Source organism: Oncorhynchus keta, unplaced genomic scaffold (assembly GCF_023373465.1).
Source record: "Oncorhynchus keta strain PuntledgeMale-10-30-2019 unplaced genomic scaffold, Oket_V2 Un_contig_15780_pilon_pilon, whole genome shotgun sequence".
NCBI classification, from domain to species: domain Eukaryota; kingdom Metazoa; phylum Chordata; class Actinopteri; order Salmoniformes; family Salmonidae; genus Oncorhynchus; species Oncorhynchus keta.
The window spans coordinates 34923-60788 of record NW_026279509.1 but is presented as its reverse complement, the minus strand read 5'-3'; the positions used below and the strand labels follow the sequence as shown (position 1 = coordinate 60788).

At 44.4% G+C, this 25866-nt stretch overlaps 2 pseudogenes; both read left to right on the top strand.

Annotated features, from left to right (window-relative positions):
* The first annotated feature begins 300 nt into the window (after nucleotides 1-300).
* LOC127919110 (major intrinsically disordered Notch2-binding receptor 1-like) lies at nucleotides 301-25866 on the top strand (annotated as a pseudogene).
* On the top strand, nucleotides 22419-23725 carry LOC127919109 (leucine-rich repeat-containing protein 15-like; annotated as a pseudogene).

Genomic DNA, 25866 nt, shown 5'->3' with positions numbered 1-25866 from the left:
GAACGGTGCTGTGTCAGCTCTGGTGATTTCTCCAGTGAGATTCAGGCACATGCGAATTGACCGAAAATTATGAAAAGACAGAGAGGAAATCAATTATTTTATCATTTTTATTGGTTAAATATTTGGGAAATCGCGGCTTTCCTTAGCATCCCATGAATACACCCCACTGCAGCAGGCGCGCATATATAACGTCACACCAGTGCACAGTTAACCAGATACACTACTTTGTGTTTGTATGATTCATATACATTCAAATGTTTCCCCTCGCATTTAACAGAGAGAAAAACGAACGTACGATGTTTTAAATGGAATGTATGCACATAACTCTGACACATTAGGAATGAGCTATGTTGTATGTTGTACTGCCTGTAACACGCCATATGGTGAATAATGTACAGGATAATAATCAATATGAATATATAGTCTCCATCGCTGTGCTTGACTTGCAGTTGGTGCTAAGGTGTAATTACGTCATTCTAGGTGGAAACAAAGCCGACTGGGTGCCTTTTTAGCGCCACACGCGCGCGCGTGAGAACGCCGACAGCTCGGTTCCAACAGCTACCGCAAATCCGGTCCCGGAGTGAAGACATAGTCCACCTATTGGAATACAATACAAAATATGATAAATGAAGGATTATCCGAACGGGAGTGACTGGGGATCGAATCGGATCTTTTGGCTGGTTATTTACTACGTTGTCCGACTGGAATGTATATTATGGTGTATGGTTCAATTGAAGAATGAATGTTGTGCGTCAACTTCGCATTGCTGCCGCCTTGTTTTGATGACTTTGAGGAATCTATACCTTTTGAATGCTCACTCGGATGAGAGCAAATGGAATCGTGCGTTAGGTGAGTCTATTTGTCCCTTTGTTGGTTATGTACCGTATGATCGCGCGCGTCAGTGAAGAACTAGAATGTGGATTTTATTCTCTGTTTCGAAGTACTCAGCGGTGAATCTGAGGTTATGCAAATTATGACGGTGTGTATATCCATTTCTGTTTGAGGAACGACACTGTTTAGAGTTCTTGAACTGAATCTAGTGGGTATACAATGACAAAAACGTAGCCTACTCAATATTCCTGAAAAGTATATACATTTAATAGCAGCTGCCTGATAGTATATATTTTGGAATTAACTTAATATGAAAACCAATCTTTACTGATCCCTATCTAAAGAGTGAAGCCTTCTCCAAACCATTACCACATTTAATTTCTGTCTTATTCACAATAACACAAATAGACGTGATCATTAGATTAGTTTATTAGTCACATGCACAGGGATAACTATTGCTTTGGGATAATAACATGGGATGTAACACCTTATATTCATGATTATTATTACTTGCAATGTTTGGCTATGTTTTGATTGTGGTATGTGATTGTCCAATAGTCAATATCTTGCTCTCTCTCTCTGCTGTGTTTTCTCTCTCTCTCTCTCTCTCTCTCTCTCTCTCTCTCTCTCTCTCTCTCTCTCTCTCTCTCTCTCTCTCTCTGTGTTTCTCTCTCTCTCTCTCTCTCTCTCTCTCTCTCTCTCTCTCTCTCTCTCTCTCTCTCTCTCTCTCTCTCTCTCTCTCTCTCTCTCTCTCTCTCTCTCTCTCAGGGTCATCCTCCTATCTCTCTCATAAGGGGGACAGGTCTCCCTTGTATTTGAGACGTTCCATCTCAATGGCATCCCCTGTACAGTATACTTAAAGAATAGGCGATTAACGAGGATATCAACGTCTAGCTCCATCCCACACCACATGCCATGGATCCTCTACCAGAGTACTCCCTGTTCCTAGTCCGGATCCTGGAGGAACTAGACACTAAACACAGTAGTGTGTCCTACCAGGACCTCTGTAAGTCCCTGTGTGCCCGCTTTGACTTGGTCCACTTGGCCAAGCTACGGAGCCTTCTGTTCTACACAGCCTGCCTGGACCCAGCCTTCCCTGCCACTCTCTTCAAAGACAAGATGAGATGTACTGTTGAGGACCAGCAGTCTAAGAAACTCATGGTGGCAGCGGATATCGTCACTATGTTTAACCTAATCCAAATGAACGGGGGGATCGCCAAAGATAAGTTCCCAATGGCACCACCGAGGCCCAAGTTCCACAAGAACCAGTCGTTTGAGTCATGTAGGTCCGACACTGATGTTTATAAGTATCAGGACTATGAGAGGGGCGGAGGTTATGACCTCATGGATCAACCCTCCAGGGTGGGTCACCACCCCCACCATCGCCCCATGTCCCAAAACAACTCCTCCCACCCCCGCCCACCCCCATTCCCACTCCGCCAGCTCGAAATCCAACTGCAGCCCACAGTTTATCCCGACCTCGGACCCTAACTTCCTATTGGGTGTAAACAAGGATCTAAAATGTCGAGCAGCGTCGCTAGACAAGCTGCAGCACCTGCCCCAGTACTCAAGCTGCAGTCCTCCATCGCCGCCCTGTGAGATGCAGAGCACCTACTTTCCCATAGACATTGACAGTGAGTCCACCACAGACCAGGAGTCCCTGCAACACATCAACCACACGGAGCCCTTCTCTGTCCACTCCTGTGTCCAGAAGAGAAACATCTTCAAGGAGGATTTTCACAACCTGCTAGCGTTCTCCCCACAGGTCTGTGTCTCTGGTCTTTAATATATTATTTTTTATTTTATTAAGCATTTACATATCATTCATTATGCAACAATAATTATCCTGACATATTTGTTTGGAAGTACCCCCAACAAGTTTGAGATTTAATGTTGTTCCATTACTACACTGAAACAATAATACATGAAAAAACAAACATTGAAGATACAGTCAGACTGATTTCCATTGCAGCCTCCTCCACTGTTAACCATCTGTTATCAATTATCACTATCTAATTTTCATTGCGATATGTGGTCAGCTACATTCTTTATTGTGCCATGTTCTGAGTTGTTTTGTTCCTACTAAACGGTGCTAGCTGTAAGTATTTGTGCCGTTGTTTGCTAATCTTACCATCTAAATGTCAAAGAAAAGCACAAGAAACCTAAAGGACAAAACAAAAGTGATAAAACAGTACCTCTCCACTTCCTGAAACTGGTCCATAGATCTACAGATGTAGGATCTTAATTAGACCTGCATTGTTGCAGAAAAATTATCCCGCAACAACAGGATTTCAACGTTTAGTCCATAATGTTGCTTGATTGGTCAAAATGAGGCTACATGAAAAGTGGAATACTGTTAATATAACCGTTAGTGCAGGTTTTTAATGAACTCATGTCAATCATGAAGGTCATCTGCATTTCCTCTGGCACAGGAAAAGTCTCATCAACAAAGAGTGATCAAATGAAGATCCTACATCTGTATAGCCTATGTCACTTAGAATGGAAATGTCTCAATGGACATAGCTCTCAGTGAGAATAACCAATCTATAAAACGTATTTCTTTCTAGAAAGGCTTGGTCTGAGCCTAATGTTACATCCAGCACCTTTATGCTTAGTTGGACTCTTTCTTTGTTTGATTTGATAATGCAGGGTGTTTTGACTGATGTGTTAACACAACAGTGTATTAACATGTTGTTGTTGTAAAAGTGAATGAGTCTGTAACAACAACAAAACAAAATCACTTGTGAAATGACAAAAATTGCTCAAAACAATTACCATATTTCTATGAAACTATTACCTTTAGGTTTTAGTCAGTTAACAGATACTCTTATCAGCGTGACTTAGAGCCAAACAATACAATATTACCATAATGTTTAAGAGCAACTTAATGAAGTGTTACCCCATTGTCGTTATAGGTCATCACCTCAGAGTGCAAACCAAACATCAGGGCAACTGGAGGCTACCACCGGAGAGAGCTCCACAAACCTGCCACATTCTTCAACCACAGCTTCGAGCTGCCCTACAGTAACCCCTACTTTGAGCCTACTATGAACTCGCCCATTCAGGAGAAACGGCGAGCGAAGCACGAGTCTGGACGACCTTCAAGCGTCTACGTATTTCGGGCCAACGACAGTGACAGAGTGCGTGAACACACGGAGGAGTACGGCTAGGCCGGGGAAGCAGCCAATTTGGCCCGTGAAAAGCCTGAGTCTGAATGCTGAAGAAGGGCCACCGGATTTTGAGAGGTCATTTCTGAATGGGAAACCGCTGAAAGACAACCATCGCCACAATGTAGTCAATAAAGAGAATGAGCAGCACTTTCAGTGTGCCAAAGAGAAAGTGGTGGCCTCCCCTTCAGGGTTCGCAAAGAAAACCAACGGGTTGAAAACAAAGGATATGTCTTCAATGGCGTGCGGTCCCGGGGTGGGTGTCGACAAAAGAGAGGTTGGGAAAAGATTTAAAGAGAAAGGCATCAACAGTACGTCTTTTCAAGGAGGTAACATAGACAGCTCGTCCAGCATAGGGACACAAACGGAGCAGGCCGAACAGAGGAAGCTAAAAGACTATGCCGCCGCTCACGCAAAATACGTCGAGAGAGAGGGCACTCGTGCAAACACTCGGAAGAGGACTCTGAGATCATCAGCGATGACATCAGTGACATCTTCCGCTTCCTGACGACATGAGCGTGTGCGACTCGCTGGGCGTCATCCAATCGTCGTGCTACAACAGCATCGGATCTCTCTCTCAGGTGACCATGAAGTCTGACGGCGACAGCTCACCCGAATGCAACACGGTCAAATTGGCCAAGTCCAAGCTGGACTGCCTCTTTCACTCCCTAGAGAACACGGACGACGAGCTCAAATCGAGCGTGTGCAAGCTTGTTATGAGGATAGGTGAGATCGAGAAGAAGCTGGAGTCTCTGTCCGGAGTCCGAGGGGAGATCTCGCAGGTGCTCTCCAAGCTCACCAAACTCGACGAGAAGATCCAGGAACCCGAAACCAACGGGAGACCGGGTGAAAACGCTTTAGCCACCACTTCCACCCCAGATCACCTTCACCCCGACCCCAACCTATCGCCCCATGTCTTTCAGTGCCACACAACAGGCCACAACATCAAGGTGGATAACGGATCAGTGGAGTGGGGCTGCTCAGACAGTGAGAGTCTGAGGGTCAAGGCAATTAAGAAAAGTATGTTCACACGGAGGTCGTCACGTTCACTCAATGAGGAGAACAGCGCCACGGAGTCAAAGGTGGCGAGCATCACCAACTCACCACGGGACTGGAGAACGGTGTCGTATTCTTCGCACCATGGGGATGAGGGCAAAGACAAGGACAGAGACAGAGACCGAGAAAGGGACACCAAGGACAGACACAGGAAAGCCAAAGAGGTAAGAAAAATGGTTTACATTTCTAACACTTTTCACATTACACCAACATTAGATACTCTGTGTTTTTTGGGCTGTTTTGATGTAATATGAGAGCATATTTTCTACCACAAGAAAGTGTCTTTGGGAAAAAAACGCTATTAAAATCCTATGTAGTATTATTATCATTACAAAAACATGACAAGAGTAATCAACGAGGTGAGAACAATGGAATACATTTATATAAGTCCTTTGTAAGTGTTGGACCGCACTGTACGTTGTTCAAGAACAAACAAAGAAAAGTATTCACACCCCTTGAATTTTTCCACATTTTGTTATGTTACAAAATGGGGATAAAATGGATTTAATTGTAAAAAACATCTACAAGATTTTTTTTGTTAACTAATATATCTTGATTAGATCGGTGTTAACCCCCCGAGTCAATACGCACCTTTGGCAGCAATTCAAGTAAGTCAGTGAGTCTTTTGGGGTAAGTCTCTAAGATCTTTGCGCACCTGGATTGTGCAATATTTGCCCATTATTCTCTAAATTCTTCAAGCGCTGTGTCACGCCCTGACCTTAGTATTCTATGTTTTCTTTATTATTTTGGTTAGGTCAGGGTGTGACATGGGTGATATGTGTACTTTTTGTCTCATCTAGGGTGTTTTTACTGTCTAGGGTTTCTTGTAGATTTATGGGGTTGTTTCCATCTAGGTGTTTATGTAGGTCTATGGTTGCCTAGATTGGTTCTCAATTAGAGGTAGGCGTTTATCGTTGTCTCTGATTGTGAACCATATTTAGGCAGCCATATTCTTTGGGTATCTTGTGGGTGATTGTTTCCTGTGTCAGTGTTTGTGCCACACGGGACTGTTTCGTTTCCATTTCACGTTGTTATATTGGTCCGATCCTTGCTACACCTCTTCAGACGAAGAGGAGGAAATCCGTTACACGCTGTCAAGTTGGTTGTTGATAGACAGACATTTTCAAGTCTTACCGTAGATTTTCATGCAGATTTTAAGTCAAAACTGTAAGTAGGCCACTCAGGAACATCCCATGTTGTCTTGGTAGTGTAGATTTGGCCATGTCTTGGTAGTGTAGATTTGGCCTTGTGTTTTAGGTTTATTGTCCTGCTGGAAGGTGAATTTGTCTGTGTCTGTTGGAAAGCAGATTGAACCAGGGTTTCCTCTAGGATTTTGCCTGTGCTTAGCTACATTTAGTTTATTCTTATCCTGAAAAACTCATCAGTCCTTGCTGACGACAAGTACACACACCCATAACATGATGCAGTCACCACCATGCTTGAAAATATGGAAAGTGGTACCCAGTGATGTGTTATGTTGGATTTGCCCCAAATAACATTTTGTATTCAGGACAAAAATAAAATTATTTTGACACATATATTGCAGTATTACTTTGAAAACATAATCTTTTGTATTTTGGAGTAACTACAATGTTGTTGATCCATCCTCAGTTTTCTCCTATCACAGCCATTAAACTCTGTAACTGTAAAATCACCGTTAGCCTCATGGTGAAATCCCTGAGTGGTTTTATTTCTCTCTGGTAACTCAGTTTGGAAGGACGTCTGTATCTTCACCATCCAAAGCCAAAATATCAGCTTTACCATGCGCAAAGGATATTCAGTGTCTGCTTTATTATTTTTACCAATCTACCAATCAGTGCCCTTCTTTGTGAGGCATTTGAAAATGGGGTAGTCATTCACAAATCATGTTAAGTGTGAGACCATGCAACTTATTATGTGATTTGTTCAGCAAATGTTTACTCCTGAACTTATTTAGGCTTGTCATAACAAGGTGTTGAATACTTTTTGACTCAAGACATTTAAGCTTTTCATTTTTTATACATTTTTTTTTAATTATGAAAACTAAATTCCATTTTGACAATATGAGGTATTATGTGTAGACCAGTGACACAGTGACAAATCTAAATGTAATCAATTTTATATTAAGGCTGTCAGACAACAAAATCTGGAAAAGTCAAGGGGTGAGAATACTTTCTGAAGGCACTGTTAGTCATTTAGCAGACGCTCTTATCCAGAGCCACTTACAGTAAATGAGTGCCAGTGGAGGCTGCTGAGAGGAGGACGGCTCATAATAACTACACTTAACTACACCAGTGGAGGCTGCTGAGAGGAGGACGGCTCATAATAACTACCCTTAACTACACCAGTGGAGGCTGCTGTGGAGGCTGCTGAGGGAGGACGGCTCATAATAACTACCCTACACCAGTGGAGGCTGCTGAGACTCATAATAACTACCCTTAACTACACCAGTGGAGGCTGCTGAGGGAGGACGGCTCATAATAACTACACTTAACTACACCAGTGGAGGCTGCTGAGAGGAGGACGGCTCATAATAACTACCCTTAACTACACCAGTGGAGGCTGCTGAGGCTGCTGAGGAGGACGGCTCATAATAACTACCCTTAACTACACCAGTGGAGGCTGCTGAGAGGAGGACGGCTCATAATAACTACCCTTAACTACACCAGTGGAGGCTGCTGAGAGGAGGACGGCTCATAATAACTACCCTTAACTACACCAGTGGAGGCTGCTGAGAGGAGGACGGCTCATAATAACTACCCTTAACTACACCAGTGGAGGCTGCTGAGAGGAGGACGGCTCATAATAACTACCCTTAACTACACCAGTGGAGGCTGCTGAGAGGAGGACGGCTCATAATAACTACCCTTAACTACACCAGTGGAGGCTGCTGAGAGGAGGACGGCTCATAATAACTACCCTTAACTACACCAGTGGAGGCTGCTGAGAGGAGGACGGCTCATAATAACTACCCTTAACTACACCAGTGGAGGCTGCTGAGAGGAGGACGGCTCATAATAACTACCCTTAACTACACCAGTGGAGGCTGCTGAGGGAGGACGGCTCATAATAACTACCCTTAACTACACCAGTGGAGGCTGCTGAGAGGAGGATGGCTCATAATAACTACCCTTAACTACACCAGTGGAGGCTGCTGAGAGGAGGACGGCTCATAATAACTACCCTTAACTACACCAGTGGAGGCTGCTGAGAGGAGGATGTCTCATAATAACTACCCTTAACTACACCAGTGGAGGCTGCTGAGAGGAGGACGGCTCATAATAACTACCCTTAACTACACCAGTGGAGGCTGCTGAGAGGAGGACGGCTCATAATAACTACCCTTAACTACACCAGTGGAGGCTGCTGAGAGGAGGACGGCTCATAATAACTACCTTAACTACACCAGTGGAGTGGAGGGACTGCTGAGGCTGCTGAGGGAGGACGGCTCATAATAACTACCCTTAACTACACCAGTGGAGGCTGCTGAGAGGAGGACGGCTCATAATAACTACACTTAACTACACCAGTGGAGGCTACTGAGAGGAGGACGGCTCATAATAACTACACTTAACTACACCAGTGGAGGCTGCTGAGAGGAGGACGGCTCATAATAACTACCCTTAACTTCACCAGTGGAGGCTGCTGGGGGGAGGACGGCTCATAATAATGGCTGGAGCGGCACAAATGGAATGGCATCATACACATAGAAACATTAGCTGTACCATGTCTCACACTGTAAAATCACGTGGCATTTTGAGGACATTGCATTTTTGAAAACCTAAGGACTATGACAACCAAGCCATACAAGCATAAACTGTAATACTTCAATTAAGTCTCAAATAGCCACTTGTCCCTTTTAATAGCCTGGCATCAGCACATATTTCAAATAAAATCAAAGTTTATTGGTTGCATGCACAGTTTAGCAGATGTTATAAACTGGTTGGTTTGAGCCCTGAATGCTGATTGGCTGACAGCCATGGTATATCAGACCGTAATCCACAGGTATGTCAACACATTTACATTTACATTTACATTTAAGTCATTTACCAGTCTTATCCAGAGCTGAAAACAAATTGGTGCATACACCTTATGACAACCAGTGGAACAGCCACTTGCATCTAAATCTTGTTGGGGGGGGGGGGGGGAAAAGGATTACCTACCCTTACTTACCCTATCCTAGGTATTCCTTGAAGAGGTGGGGTTTCAGGTGTCTCCGGAAGGTGGTGATTGACTCCGCTGTCCTGGCGTCGTGAGGGAGTTTGTTCCACCATTGGGGGGCCAGAGCAGCGAACAGTTTTGACTGGGCTGAGCGGGAACTGTACTTCCTCAGTGGTAGGGAGGCGAGCAGGCCAGAGGTGGATGAACGCAGTGCCCTTGTTTGGGTGTAGGGCCTGATCAGAGCCTGGAGGTACTGAGGTGCCGTTCCCCTCACAGCTCCGTGGAGCACCATGGTCTTGTAGCGGATAAGAGCTTCAACTGGAAGCCAGTGGAGAGAGCGGAGGAGCGGGGGGTTGACCTTGGGAAGGTTGAACACCAGATTGGGCTGCGGCGTTCTGGATGAGTTGTAGGGGTTTAATGGCACAGGCAGGGAGCCCAGCCAACAGCGAGTTGCAGTAATCAAGACGGTATGACAAGTGCCTGGATTAGGACCTGCGCCGCTTCCTGTGTGAGCAGGGTCGTACTCTGCGGATGTTGTAGAGCATGAACCTACAGGAACGGGACACCGCCTTGATGTTAGTTGAGAACGTCAGGGTGTTGTCCAGGATCACGCCAAGGTTCTTAGCGCTCTGGGAGGAGGACACAATGGAGTTGTCAGTGATGGCGAGATCATGGAGCAGTCCTTCCCGGGAGGAAGAGGAGCTCCGTCTTGCTGAGGTTCAGCTTGAGGTGGTGATCCGTCATCCACACTGATATGTCTGCCAGACATGCAGAGATGCGATTCGCCACCTGGTCATCAGAAGGGGAAAGGAGAAGATTAATTGTGTGTCGTCTGCATAGCAATGATAGGAGAGACCATGTGAGGTTATGACAGAGCCAAGTGACTTGGTGTATAGCGAGAATAAGAGAGGGCCTAGAACAGAGCCCTGGGGACACCAGTGGTGATGGTGAGACAGATTCTCGCCATGCCACCTGGTAGGAGCGACCTGTCAGGTAGGACCCAATCAGCGTGGGCCCTTGCCCAACTCGGAGAGGGTGGAGAGGAGGATCTGATGGTTCACAGTATCGAAGGCAGCCGATAGGTCTAGAAGGATGAGAGCAGAGGAGAGAGAGTTAGCTTTAGCAGTGCGGAGCGCCTCCGTGATACAGAGAAGAGCAGTCTCAGTTGAATGACTAGTCTTGAAACCTGACTGGTTTGGATCAAGAAGGTCATTCTGAGAGAGATAGCGGTAGAGCTGGCCAAGGACGGCACGCTCAAGAGTTTTGGAGAGAAAAGAGAGGGGATACTGGTCTGTAGTTGTTGACATCGGAGGGATCAGTGTAGGTTTTTTCAGAAGGGGTGCAACTCTCGCTCTCTTGAAGACGGGAGGGACGTAGCCAGCGGTCAGGGATGAGTTGATGAGCGAGGTGAGGTAAGGGAGAAGGTCTCCGGAAATGGTCTGGAGAAGAGGGAGGGGATAGGGTCAAGCGGGCAGGTTGTTGGGCGCCGGCCGTCACAAGACACGAGATTTCATCTGGAGAGAGAGGGGAGAAAGAGGTCAGAGCATAGGGTAGGGCAGTGTGAGCAGAACCAGCGGTGTCGTTTGACAGCAAACGAGGATCGGATGTCATCGACCTTCTTTTCAAAATGGTTGACACATCTGCAGAGAGGGGAGGAGGGAGGGGGGGGAGGATTCAGGAGGGAGGAGAAGGTGGCAAAGAGCTTCCTAGGGTTAGAGGCAGATGCTTGGAACTTAGAATGGTAGAAAGTGGCTTTAGCAGCAGAGACAGAGGAGGAAAATGTAGAGAGGGAGTGAAAGGATGCCAGGTCCGCAGGGAGGCGAGTTTTCCTCCATTTGATCCCTGCCCGGGCCCCCTTCTGTGAGCTCGCAATGAGTCGTCGAGCCACGGAGCGGGAGGGGAGGACCGAGCCGGCCTGGAGGATAGGGGACATAGGGAGTCAAAGGATGCAGTAAGGGAGGAGAGGAGGGTTGAGGAGGCAGAATCAGGAGATAGGTTGGAGAAAGTTTGAGCAGAGGGAAGAAGATAGGATGGAAGAGGAGAGAGTAGCGGGGGAGAGAGAGCGAAGGTTGGGACGGCGCGATACCATCCGAGTAGGGGCAGTGTGGGAAGTGTTGGATGAGAGCTACAAGGTAGTGGTCGGAGACTTGGAGGGAGTTGCAATGAGGTTAGTGGAAGAACAGCATCTAGTAAAGATGAGGTCAAGCGTATTGCCTGCCTTGTGAGTAGGGGGAAGGTGAGAGGGTGAGGTCAAAGGGAGAGGAGTGGAAAGAAGGAGGCAGAGAGGAATGAGTCAAAGGTTGGGGAGGTTAAAGTCGCCCAGAATGTGAGAGGTGAGCCGTCCTCAGGAAAGGAGCTTATCAAGGCATCAAGCTCATTGATGAACTCTCCAAGGGAACCTGGAGATCGATAAATGATAAGGATGTTAAGCTTGAAAGGGCTGGTAACTGTGACAGCATGGAATTATTTTTACTGCTCTAATTACTTTGGTATCCAGTTTATAATAGCAATAAGGCACCTCAAGGGTTTGTGATATATGGCTAGTATACCATGGCTGAGGGCTGTATCCAGGCACTCTGCGATGCCTCTTGAAGCTAAGGGCACTATTTTATGTTTGGAAAAATAACGTTCAAAGTAAACGGCCTATTTCTCAGGACCAGATGCTAGAATATTCATATAATTGACAGATTAGGATAGAAAACACTCTAAAGTTGCCAAAACTGTAAAAATATTCTGTTGTGAGTATAACAGAACTGATATTGCAGGCGAATAGCCTGAGAAAAAATCAATCAGGAAGTGACTCTTATTTTGAAATCCCTGTGTTCCTATGCATCCCTATTTCCCATTTAAAGGGATATCAACAGATTCCTTTTTCTGTTGGCTTCCCTAAGTGTCAACAGCCTTTGGAGTTTCAGGCTTTTATTTTGAAGAATGAGCGTGAATGACCACATTGCGTAAGTGGACAGGTGTGGGCTCTCAGAGTGATTTGTGCGCAAAGAGAGGTGGCTATTGTTACTCCCGGTCCTAGCTTTCGCTGTAAAGCATAATTTCAAAATCTGAGATGACATGGCTAAGCTGTGTTTTCCTATATTGCACTTGTGATTTCATGAATATTAATATTTTCTAGTAATATTATTTGACTGTGGCGCTATGCTATTCAGCGTTGTTGATGACAATTCTCCCCGGATCCGGGATGGGTGGTTCTAAGAAGAACAGCCTAAACTGTGGTATATTGGCCATATACCACACCTACTCGGGTCTTATTAATTAATTATAGTGGGTGCAGAGAAATGCTTATGTTTCTAGCTCCTAGCAATGTAGTAAAATGTTATGCAAGTACACACATGATAATAAATAAATAAAAACAACAAGAAATCAAGAAATGTCTGAACAGAGTCCAACAATCTAAATAGCACTGTAACAGTAATTCAATGCAGTCTACTATATATTTCAGTACATAAACACCTGTTTCTAATAAATGCCAGGTATAAGTAATTGCTTACGAGTTAACTTCAGTGAGTACTGTAAAGATTATGCAAAAGAAGATAAAGGAGAACAACATCATTGTCTTTTCAACATTTTATTGAGCAAAAGATGTGTTCATTAAGGAAATGGACAAATAGAAGCCTGTCTCTAATAACCGCCAGTTGTGTTCAGTGATTGAAGCAAATAAATGCCCGTGGCTGTTGAAGTTTTATGCTATGTGAAGTCATTATCTCCTATGTACATGTAGACAGAGACGGGATGTCATAGAAGTACTGTCACAAATGTCTAGAGATTCAACAGTGTTAATTAAACAGTTGCTATGAAAGGATATCATTTCCCTCGTTCCCTTCCTCAAATCTCACACGCACGCAGACACACACACAGTTCATGCACGCACGCACGCACGCAGACACACACACAGTTCATGCACGCACGCAGACACACACACAGTTCATGCACGCACGCAGCAGCAGACACACACACAGTTCATGCACGCACGCACGGTAACACACACACAGTTCATGCAACACGCAAGACACACACACAGTTCATGCAAGCAGACACACACACAGTTCATGTTGCACGCAGACACACACACACAGTTCATGGATCAGAGTGCACACACAGTTCATGCACGCGGGCGCATGATACACACACAGTTCATGCACACGATATACACACACAGTTCATGCACGCACGCACGCACGCAGACACACACACAGTTCATGCACCAGCAGACACACACAGTTCATGCACGCAGGTATTCATGTTGCACGAGCATTCATGCACGCACGCACGCATCAGACACACACACAGTTCATGCCACGCATCGCAGACACACACACAGTATGCACGCACGCTGCACGCACGCACACACACACAGTTCATGCACGCACGCACGCACGCAGACACACACACAGTTCATGCACGCACGCACGCAGACACACACACAGTTCATGCACGCACGCACGCATGCATGCATGCACACGCAAACACACACACTTAAACACACACAGACACGAAGGAGACAGGCAATTGGCTCGACGGCAGGATTTGATGCTATAGTTGGGTCACAGACGTCAGTGGAGCTAAATGATCCCAAACCCAGGTCCCCCTTCCGTCTCACAGAAAGAAATGAGACGCATTCTACCAATCTCTCCAATGAGAGGAGAGATTAATACTGTCAATTTAGGAACACAAGAGGCAAGGGATTGTGGGCTGAATCCTTTTCCTTGGGGGCGTTTATGAACTCTCAGGTTAGCACTCTCATCATTCATCACTCGTCAAGGGGAAGGGACCAGAGTCATTTCAGGCTTAGCAGAGAAACAGTTGGCATCCAAATATAGAGTAGAGCAGGAGGTAACACGCTAACAAGGACGTCTGTAAGGTATTCTGTTGTGAGATTTACATGGATCAGAGTGCCATATCGTAGATATACCGCTGTTATACAGATATACAGTAGAGCAGGAGGTAACACGCTAACAAGGACGTCTGTAAGGTATTCTGTTGTGAGATTTACATGGATCAGAGTGCCATATCGTAGATATACCGCTGTTATACAGATATACAGTAGAGCAGGAGGTAACACGCTAACAAGGACATCTGTAAGGTATTCTGTTGTGAGATTTACATGGATCAGAGTGCCATATCGTAGATATACCGCTGTTATACAGATATACAGTAGAGCAGGAGGTAACACGCTAACAAGGACGTCTGTAAGGTATTCTGTTGTGAGATTTACATGGATCAGAGTGCCATATCGTAGATATACCGCTGTTATACAGATATACAGTAGAGCAGGAGGTAACACGCTAACAAGGGCGTCTGTAAGGTATTCTGTTGTGAGATTTACATGGATCAGAGTGCCATATCGTAGATATACACTGTTATACAGATATACAGTAGAGCAGGAGGTAACACGCTAACAAGGACGTCTGTAAGGTATTCTGTTGTGAGATTTACATGGATCAGAGTGCCATATCGTAGATATACCGCTGTTATACAGACAGAGGAAATAGGGTTTGTTTGTGAACAATGATCTGTTTGTAAATTACTGTTTGGGGATTATTGTTGTTTTTATATAATGGGGACTAATTCTCGGGCACGTGAATTAAAATAGATTCCTTTCCTGAGAATTTCTTCAAACCCTCCCACCCCCTTCCCATGGGAGAAGACATTAACTTGTCCATAGACTCTGATGATTTAAGGTCAGATTTACATTCCCCTTCATGGTTTAGTTTAGGTGAAGGTCACGCAGAACCGCGGTTAAGGGGGTTCAAAACAGCATGTTGAAATGTCACTCTCCAGTTTGCAGGTGTAACACTGACTAGTCATTCTCAGTGACCTTTCCCTGCGAAGCCAAATGGAGCGGATGTTCATTGAAATGGGTCTCGACCTCGAGCTGTCATTCTACAAGCCCTGTGCTGCGTATATGCATCTTTTTGATCACTGAATGGATAACTGACTAAAATGCATGCCCTTTCCATCTAGACAAGTTACCTCTCTCTGTCTGTCTGTCTGTCTGTCTGTCTCTCTCTCTCTCTCTCTCTCTCTCTCTCTCTCTCTGTCTGTCTGTCTGTCTGTCTGTCTGTCTGTCTGTCTGTCTGTCTGTCTCTGTCTGTCTGTCTGTCTGTCTGTCTGTCTGTCTGTCTGTCTGTCTGTCTCTCTCTCTGTCTGTCTGTCTGTCTCTCTCTCTCAACTCATTTTTCTTAGTTGGGGCAGCAGGTAGCCTAGTGGTTAGAGAGGCGAGCCAGCAGCCGGAGGGTTGCCAGTTCGTATCACGTGTCCGATGGGAAATGTCTGGCAGGAAGTGAGCTGGCAACCGGAGGGTTGCTGGTATCTAATCCTAGATGCCATTGCCTGCCATTGTGCCCTTGAGCAAGGCACTCAACCCCCCACAACAATTAGCTCCCTGGGCGCCCAGTGTGGGAGCCCCCCCACACCTTTCCAAAACCTGCGTCTTTTGGAGGAGTTGGGTTAAAAGAGGAAGTCAAATATCTTAATCTGATAGGTCAAAAGACTGGATACGTTTCCCAGCGTATTGCTTCCACCTTCCCTGAACTCCAACTTCATTCATGTCCCTAATACTCCTGAGTCACTCCATTTCATCATATTCTTTGCTTCATGAGCACTGACAGGTGCACCGTGGAGGTTTGAATTGTATATTAACGTTCTGTAATATATTCTTTGAAGTGAAGGTAGTCTTTTTCCCTGTCAGGATTCTTGAGAGTTGGCAACATATATTTTGTATAACAAAGACACCTGGCCTTTTCCATAAAATTTGTTTAAAATCACTTTCTCTAAAGTGTCAATGGGTGGTTGAATGTTGAAAGTTTTGTGCCTTTGAAATAAGAATTCTAAGCTGCAGCTACTTCAATAAATGTTTTGGAGGGATGTGAAAGGTTAAACGTCTATTCATGATACAAATCCCTCCCTAACCTTGTTAGTTAGTTCCTTTGTCTGACCACATTCCAAACTCAGGGTCACGTGAAGAAATATTTCACTTCCCAAAGTAGAATGAGCAAATTCCTCACAGTCAGTTTCCATGTGTTGGGACTTAACACGTACACCATTGTCTTACTTCAGGAAGCAAAATGGCTGCCTGTACTCATCTGTCTGATGACTCTGGAACCCTTATGGAAGAGATCCAAAGGATGTTGGCTACAATATGCTGTCATTATGCTGTCATTATGCTGTCATTACATTCTAATAATACCTAGGTGACTGTCAATACCAACTCTTTTTCATCCCCAAAGAATCAGAATTGTCCTTAATTAAACCCCACCAGAAGTTTCACACAAGATTAACACATTTCATTTGCAATAACATAAACATGAAGTGATTTGATAACCTGTTTCTAATATGAAAAAGAGTGCCACCAACTGGTGGTGGTCTCCGAAGAGATGCGGGTTAAATATAGGTATAATCATCCCAGCGTCTCTATTAGAAGGCTTGACCAGTAGGAGACAGATGCACAGAACACACTTTATTGCACACAAACCAACGTAGCAAGAGGGGACTAGTACAAGTGGTTTCTATGAAAGAAGGACTTAAATAACATATTTTACACAGCGGTAATAAGGTGATAGCAGCGTGCTATGTTAATTGTTATATGTAGTGTATATACAGTAGATGAAAATATACAAAATATTCAATAGCTTAGACAGTAGCTATATATGCTAGCAATGAGCTAACATGCTAGGTAGCTAAGCTAGCATCACTTGAGTACCGGACACAGCTCTGGGGGCCCATGCGCCTGTCATCGAGGTCTAATAATTTAATAAATATATATATAATTTTGACACTAACCCTCCAAAAATACATTCTTAAACATTTTTAACTTCCTAGTACATATGGAACTTAAGTGCTTGTTTCTTGGACTTCAGGAATATGACTGAAAAAGTGCCTCAGGCCTTGAAAAATAATACATTTAACATTAACTGATTGAAAGTTTTAGTTTAGAAAACGATCTCTCCGCAGAAGAGACAGTTACAGGGATGGTAAAAACAGCTTGAATGCCTTAACAACATCAGGGAAACTGGGCAGAAGGAAGTGGTGCTTCAAATACAGCAGTTCTGCAACATCTTTTATTGAGCCTCTCATTCTCCTTAATTGCCGGCCTCAACACGTTATGGAAAGAGATGAACTGTATAGGAAACTCTGGGGACTGGTCATCTGAACTGTATAGGAAACTGCTGGGGACAGGTCATCTGAACTGTATAGGAAACTCTGGGGACAGGTCATCTGAACTGTATAGGAAACTCTGGGGACTGGTCATCTGAACTGTATAGGAAGCTCTGGGGACAGGTCATCTGAACTGTATAGGAAACTCTGGGGACTGGTCATCTGAACTGTATAGGAAACTCTGGGGACTGGTCATCTGAACTGTATAGGAAGCTCTGGGGACAGGTCATCTGAACTGTATAGGAAGCTCTGGGGACAGGTCATCTGAACTGTATAGGAAACTCTGGGGACTGGTCATCTGAACTGTATAGGAAGCTCTGGGGACAGGTCATCTGAACTGTATAGGAAGCTCTGGGGACAGGTCATCTGAACTGTATAGGAAGCTCTGGGGACAGGTCATCTGAACTGTATAGGAAGCTCTGGGGACAGGTCATCTGAACTGTATAGGAAGCTCTGGGGACAGGTCATCTGAACTGTATAGGATGCTCTGGGGACAGGTCATCTGAACTGTATAGGATGCTCTGGGGACAGGTCATCTGAACTGTATAGGAAGCTCTGGGGACAGGTCATCTGAACTGTATAGGATGCTCTGGGGACAGGTCATCTGAACTGTATAGGATGCTCTGGGGACAGGTCATCTGAACTGTATAGGATGCTCTGGGGACAGGTCATCTGAACTGTATAGGATGCTCTGGGGACAGGTCATCTGAACTGTATAGGATGCTCTGGGGACAGGTCATCTGAACTGTATAGGAAGCTCTGGGGACAGGTCATCTGAACTGTATAGGATGCTCTGGGGACAGGTCATCTGAACTGTATAGGATGCTCTGGGGACAGGTCATCTGAACTGTATAGGATGCTCTGGGGACAGGTCATCTGAACTGTATAGGAAGCTCTGGGGACAGGTCATCTGAACTGTATAGGATGCTCTGGGGACAGGTCATCTGAACTGTATAGGATGCTCTGGGGACAGGTCATCTGAACTGTATAGGAAGCTCTGGGGACAGGTCATCTGAACTGTATAGGATGCTCTGGGGACAGGTCATCTGAACTGTATAGGATGCTCTGGGGACAGGTCATCTGAACTGTATAGGAAGCTCTGGGGACAGGTCATCTGAACTGTATAGGATGCTCTGGGGACAGGTCATCTGAACTGTATAGGAAGCTCTGGGGACAGGTCATCTGAACTGTATAGGATGCTCTGGGGACAGGTCATCTGAACTGTATAGGATGCTCTGGGGACTGGTCATCTGAACTGTATAGGATGCTCTGGGGACAGGTCATCTGAACTGTATAGGATGCTCTGGGGACAGGTCATCTGAACTGTATAGGATGCTCTGGGGACAGGTCATCTGAACTGTATAGGATGCTCTGGGGACAGGTCATCTGAACTGTATAGGATGCTCTGGGGACAGGTCATCTGAACTGTATAGGAAGCTCTGGGGACAGGTCATCTGAACTGTATAGGAAGCTCTGGGGACAGGTCATCTGAACTGTATAGGATGCTCTGGGGACAGGTCATCTGAACTGTATAGGATGCTCTGGGGACAGGTCATCTGAACTGTATAGGATGCTCTGGGGACAGGTCATCTGAACTGTATAGGATGCTCTGGGGACAGGTCATCTGAACTGTATAGGATGCTCTGGGGACAGGTCATCTGAACTGTATAGGATGCTCTGGGGACAGGTCATCTGAACTGTATAGGATGCTCTGGGGACAGGTCATCTGAACTGTATAGGATGCTCTGGGGACTGGTCATCTGAACTGTATAGGATGCTCTGGGGACAGGTCATCTGAACTGTATAGGATGCTCTGGGGACAGGTCATCTGAACTGTATAGGATGCTCTGGGGACAGGTCATCTGAACTGTATAGGATGCTCTGGGGACAGGTCATCTGAACTGTATAGGAAGCTCTGGGGACAGGTCATCTGAACTGTATAGGAAGCTCTGGGGACAGGTCATCTGAACTGTATAGGAAGCTCTGGGGACAGGTCATCTGAACTGTATAGGATGCTCTGGGGACAGGTCATCTGAACTGTATAGGAAGCTCTGGGGACAGGTCATCTGAACTGTATAGGATGCTCTGGGGACAGGTCATCTGAACTGTATAGGATGCTCTGGGGACAGGTCATCTGAACTGTATAGGATGCTCTGGGGACAGGTCATCTGAACTGTATAGGGACAGGTGATCTGAACTGTATAGGATGCTCTGGGGACAGGTCATCTGAACTGTATAGGATGCTCTGGGGACAGGTCATCTGAACTGTATAGTAAGCTCTGGGGACAGGTCATCTGAACTGTATAGTAAGCTCTGGGGACAGGTCATCTGAACTGTATAGGAAGCTCTGGGGACAGGTCATCTGAACTGTATAGGAAGCTCTGGGGACAGGTCATCTGAACTGTATAGGAAGCTCTGGGGACAGGTCATCTGAACTGTATAGGAAGCTCTGGGGACAGGTCATCTGAACTGTATAGGAAGCTCTGGGGACAGGTCATCTGAACTGTATAGGAAGCTCTGGGGACAGGTCATCTGAACTGTATAGGGAGGGACAGGTCATCTGAACTGTATAGGAAGCTCTGGGGACAGGTCATCTGAACTGTATAGGAAGCTCTGGGGACAGGTCATCTGAACTGTATAGGGACAGGTCATCTGAACTGTATAGGAAGCTCTGGGGACAGGTCATCTGAACTGTATAGGAAGCTCATCTGAACTGTATAGGATGCTCTGGGGACAGGTCATCTGAACTGTATAGGAAGGTCATCTGAACTGTATAGGAAGCTCTGGGGACAGGTCATCTGAACTGTATAGGGGGGACAGGTCATCTTCATCTGAACTGTATAGGAAGCTCTGGGGACAGGTCATCTGAACTGTATAGGAAGCTCTGGGGACAGGTCATCTGGATACTGGTGAACCGGGCGTTTGAGATGTGTGGTTACAAATATCAACAGTCCCTTATCTCTGGTATAATGTATCTTGACATGCATCATTCAAGACTAAGTTTACATTTTGTGCAGTGCAATGGACATATAATGTTCAATGTCTCAGGAAAGACTGTCTGGGTTGACAATACTCAGTATAGAAAACAGTCAGGCCCGCACCATGAACCTACAGGCCGTGGTGAAAACATGTACACACAAAATAAGGAGGACTTCAGGAGACTCAAGCTGGAATTCATTTGATTTCATGTAATTGACCTTGCAGCCCATTTATGTAAGCTGTTACCGGCTGAGTTCAACAATAAATAGTGGATGAATTTATCCTTAAGACGACTACTTTTATTCCTCATTGCTAGGCTATTCCATGTCATCTTTTATTCCTCATTGCTAGGCTATTCCATGTCATCTTTTATTTGTCATTGCTAGGCTATTCCATGTCATCTTTTATTTGTCATTGCTAGGCTATTCCATGTCATCTTTTATTCCTCATTGCTAGGCTATTCCATGTCATCTTTTATTCCTCATTGCTAGGCTATTCCATGTCATCTTTTATTCCTCATTGCTAGGCTATTCCATGTCATCTTTTATTCCTCATTGCTAGGCTATTCCATGTCATCTTTTATTCCTCATTGCTAGGCTATTCCATGTCATCTTTTATTCCTCATTGCTAGGCTATTCCATGTCATCTTTTATTCCTCATTGCTAGGCTATTCCATGTCATCTTTTATTCCTCATTGCTAGGCTATTCCATGTCATCTTTTATTCCTCATTGCTAGGCTATTCCATGTCATTCATTGCTAGGCATGTCATCTTTTATTCCTCGAGGCTATTTGATGTCATTTTTATTAAAAGTGTATAAATAGCAGCTAAATACGGTATACATTATAGCTATAGGTTGTACACTGCATCATGAAACAATCCCTAGTAAGCTAGTGTTTTGAGGTGGATTGAATTTTTTGGCATTAATAGACAACTTTCTATCCAAGTTGAGAGAGAGCGCGAGGGCGGCTCATGTCATGCAGGTTCAGGGATTACTTAAGATACTCTTTGAAGAGGTAGGGTTTCAGATGTTTTCAGGAGATGGGCAGGGACTCTGCTGTCCTAGCTTCAGGGGGAGGCAGGTTCCACCATTGGGGTGCCAGGACCGAGGAGAGCTTAGACTGGGCTGAGCGGGAGCCACCTTCTCATACGGGTGGGAGGGCCAAGAGACCAGAGGTGGCAGAATGGAGTACTTGGGTTGAAGGTTAGGTCAGAGTTAGGTCAGAGTTTGTGAGCCTGTGTCCCAGGGCTGTAGAGTGTGAATTTGAAGGGTTTTCTACTTGCCTGACACTCAAACTGAATTCTTCCGCTGCTCTATCATTTGTTACATACTTCAGTCTGAGGCTGCCATCACTGAAGGCGTTGGTGGTGATGTCAAAATGAGTGGGTTCTGTACAAAACAAAGTAATCAGCAATTGGATCATCTCTAACCAATCAGAGTTTCAAAGCCAATGACACATTTTCAAAATGCCGCTTTAGCAATGCATATTCTGTCTCTGGCCCAACCCATCGGTTTCTGCGACCAATCAGACTGAATGGATTTCCATCCTGACTCATTATATGGGCGTGGCGTAGCACTTAACTGGAGCAAGGAGCTTGGGTAACAAGGCAAGTTTTCTACATAACACATTTGAAATGTATTTAGGAACTACACATACACTCCAAACTAGTCCAACCAACTGTATAAACGTATAGAAACACACAGGGATCAAAGGGAAGTGAAACAGCAGGGAGGGTCTTTGGAGACAGGAAGTAAAACTGAGTTGTCTTGAGGTGATGAAATGCTTCTGTATTTCATGGCAATATATTCTGGAGGGAGAGACACACAACTTGTGAGTCTGTTGTCTTCTGATTATGGTCGAAGAAGTATATACTCACAAGACTGATGGAACATAAGAAGCTTGAGAAGAAATTGGACCAAACTTTGTGCTAATTGGAATCAAATAAGTGGCATTTGTCACCTCTTCCTCCAGAAATGAACTGACATTGTTTTATTTAACCTTTATTTAAAAACCTTTATTTAAAAAGGAAAAGACTGTTGAGTTTAGAAACACCATTTTGCGAGGGGACCTGGCATCAAGAGCCTATTGATGAAATTTAAGATAACCATGCCGGAAATACGCAATGGGACTACATATTCACAACCAAGTATTTTTCTGTGCACTCTTATATGTTGCTGGATCCTTGTAAACCCATTAAGGGGCTATTCATTGAAAAAATGCACAGTCTGTGAATCTCTCAATGATACCAACATGAAAGTAATCTGTGGAAAGAAGAACCTCCAAACCATACCAGAAGACATTCCAAGAAAAGTAAGATCTTTAGACCTTTCCATCAACAACATTGTGATGATCAAAACATTTGATTTCAAAGATCTCTCAGCCCTCAAATCTTTAAACACTTCCTGCAACCGGATCTCTCATGTGGACGATGGGGCTTTTTCAGACCTGGTCGTTCTTCAGGAGCTGAATCTAGCCAATAACAGACTCAACACCCTCTCAGACCACCTGTTTCAGGGCCTAGGCAACCTCTCTGTGCTTCGTCTAGACTACAACCACATCAAAATCATTTCATCCTCTACCTTTCAGAATCTCTCCAGCTTAAATGTATTAAACTTAACCAACTTAATGTTCTAAAGAAGGTTCAGACAATCTTGCTATTCACAAACCTGCAGGAGTTGTACATTGCAAGCAACGGATTTACCTTTTTCCAGTCACAGGACATATCAAATAAGTCCATAGGACTGAGAGTGCTGGATTTATCCCAAATCCAATGAGAATCTTCAAGATCACAGCTGATGTTCTTCCTAAACTCCACTATTTAAACCTCTCTGACTCTGGTCAAAATGGAAGCATGACATGGGATGTACCAGACAGATCTTTTCTGAGTCATATGAAAAGTCTCAATTTGAACGGTGTCCACATGTCTTTGAAGGAAATGAGTGTGGTACTGCAGAGCCTCAACTCATCATTAACATCTCTCATACTGTCTCATTTAGGGGAAGATAGGATCTCGGCTCTCACCAACATTGCCTGCCATATTGCTACACTGACAACACTCAGTCTGTATTATAACAATATGAGTTTTGACTCTGAGGGACTGCTTAAGTCCTGCACATACTTGACTAAGTTGGATATATCCCATAATGCTCTTACTCATCTGTCTCATCAGTCATTCAGCTCAATGAAGCAACTGACTACTCTAGATCTAAGTAACAATATGCTTTCTTCTGTGCCAAATGCCACTCATATAATACCCAATCTCTGACAATCTTGGATCTCAGATACAATACCATCAATAAACTAGGCTCATTCGATTTTGCCAATCTGACAGGACTAACATACCTCTCCGTCTTTTCCACAATCAAAACTGACATTAAAGGCAATGTTTTTCAAGATTTGCAGGACTTAAAACTCCAGATCTGTGAAGAAACAGTATCCCATCTTTACGTTATGTTTTTAAGAATTGTTCCGAAAAACTAAGAGTGGTGGATGGAATCAGGCGCAGAGAGCAGGGTTCTGTCGTTTATCAAATTATTACACCGGTGCAACGCCAACACACAGGGCGTATATAGGTTGCCAGTCCAAAACAACAGGACAAAATAGACCAGAGAATAAAGATAAGAAAACAAATCACACCATCAAACACAGAGTAACAAAAAACAAGCCCGCACAAAATACCCAGCGGGCCTAGTGCCCTTAAATACCCTACAAACAAACCCTAATACAGAACAGGTGTACCCAATTAACCACTAACCAACACAAACGGAAAAGGAATCGATGGCAGCTAATAGGCCGGTGACGACGACCGCCAGCCCCGTCCAAACAGGAAGAGGCACCCTCTTCAGCGAGGTTCGTGACAAGAATGGTTTTGCAAAAACTAGAAAACTTGCAATTGGGAGGCAATATGCTAAGATCTATCCATAAAGGAGACTTTGAAAGCTTACAATCCCTCAAAACTTTGATTTTATTTGACAACCAAATTGACACTTTGGAAGACGGGGCCTTTCAGGGTTTGGTCAATCTTAAAATACTTCATTTGGCATTGAATAGATTGAGTAAAATAAACATTAGGGCCACTATGTTCAGAGGATGTTCAGCCTTAGAAAAACTTGATTTGAGTTGGAATCGTATTAAATATCTACATTATAGTTAACTTAAATCCCCACCCTTTTCTCTTCTGCCATCTCTAAAGATCCTGATCATCTCCAGTCAGCATCCTTTTGGAATGTTGAATATACCAGCCAACTTTCTTAAAGATCTGAAATATTTATTGGCATTCAGCACAAGGAGTCTTAACATTAAGTCCTTACAGGTGAGAAAGAATGACTTTACAGTAGTCAGTGCTACAATGATGGCAGCAGGGTAGCCTAGTGGTTAGAGCGTTGGACTAGTAACCGGAAGGTTGCAAGTTCAAATCCCTGAGCTGACAATGTACAAATCTGTCATTCTAGCCCCTGAACAGGCAGTTAACCCACTGTTCCTAGGCCATCATTGAAAATAAGAATTTGTTCTTAACTGACTGCCTAGTTAAACAATTTTTTTTTTAATGATACTTTCTTTACCTGCTTTAGTTTACTTGGACCTGCAAGACAAGACTTTCACCTGTGACTGCAGCAATGCTTGGTTTATCCAGTGGGTGACAACAGAAACCAAACACAGGTTGTTGATGCCTATGACTTTACCTGCAACTATCCGGTCCATATAGGAGGTACCAAACTGTTGGACCTTGACACCCACTACTGTTCAGTAGATATAGGATTCTTCTACTTCATCTCCTCCACTTCTCTGGTCCTCTTAACCTTGCTGGGGTCTTTTATCTACCATCTCCTGAGATGGCAGTTGGTCTACGCCTACTATCTCTTTCAGGCTTATCTCTAGGACACAAAGTGGAGGAACATCCGTGTGACTCATCAGTATGATGCCTTCGTCTCCTACAATGGCCACGATGAGCCCTGGGTCCTGAGGGAACTTCTGCCAGAGCTGGAGGGAAACCAAGGCTGGAAGCTGTGTCTACATCACCGTGACTTCCAGCCAGGCAAACCCATCGTAGACAACATCACAGATGCCATCTACGGGAGCCGCAAGACCATCTGCATGATCAGCCGTCGCTAACTTTATGATGAAATGTCAAATGAAATGCGTTATGAAATATATTATGTGTGCTATTTGATGATGAATTTATGATGAAATGTTTGACTTATTTACTTGTTATGTTCTCCTAGTTCTCTAGCTTTCTGGAACTTTAAAACGTTAGGTTTTAGGTGTAAGAGTTAAGATTCTTGAAATTGTTAAGTGTAAGCAAAAGCTTTATATAACCACCTTTTGAATCTTTGTGATGAAAAACGCTTTGAAAATAAAATGTCAAATACATTTGTCATCTTGTTTTTATGTGAACTCTGTTTTTGACGAACTATAAACTTTTCCTCCTGATTCTATAGAACTCTCTTTCTCTTCTTACCTCTGTTGGCATATTGCCCAGATGGAGGGTAACCAGTTGTTTCTGACACTCTGAGGAAATCTAGT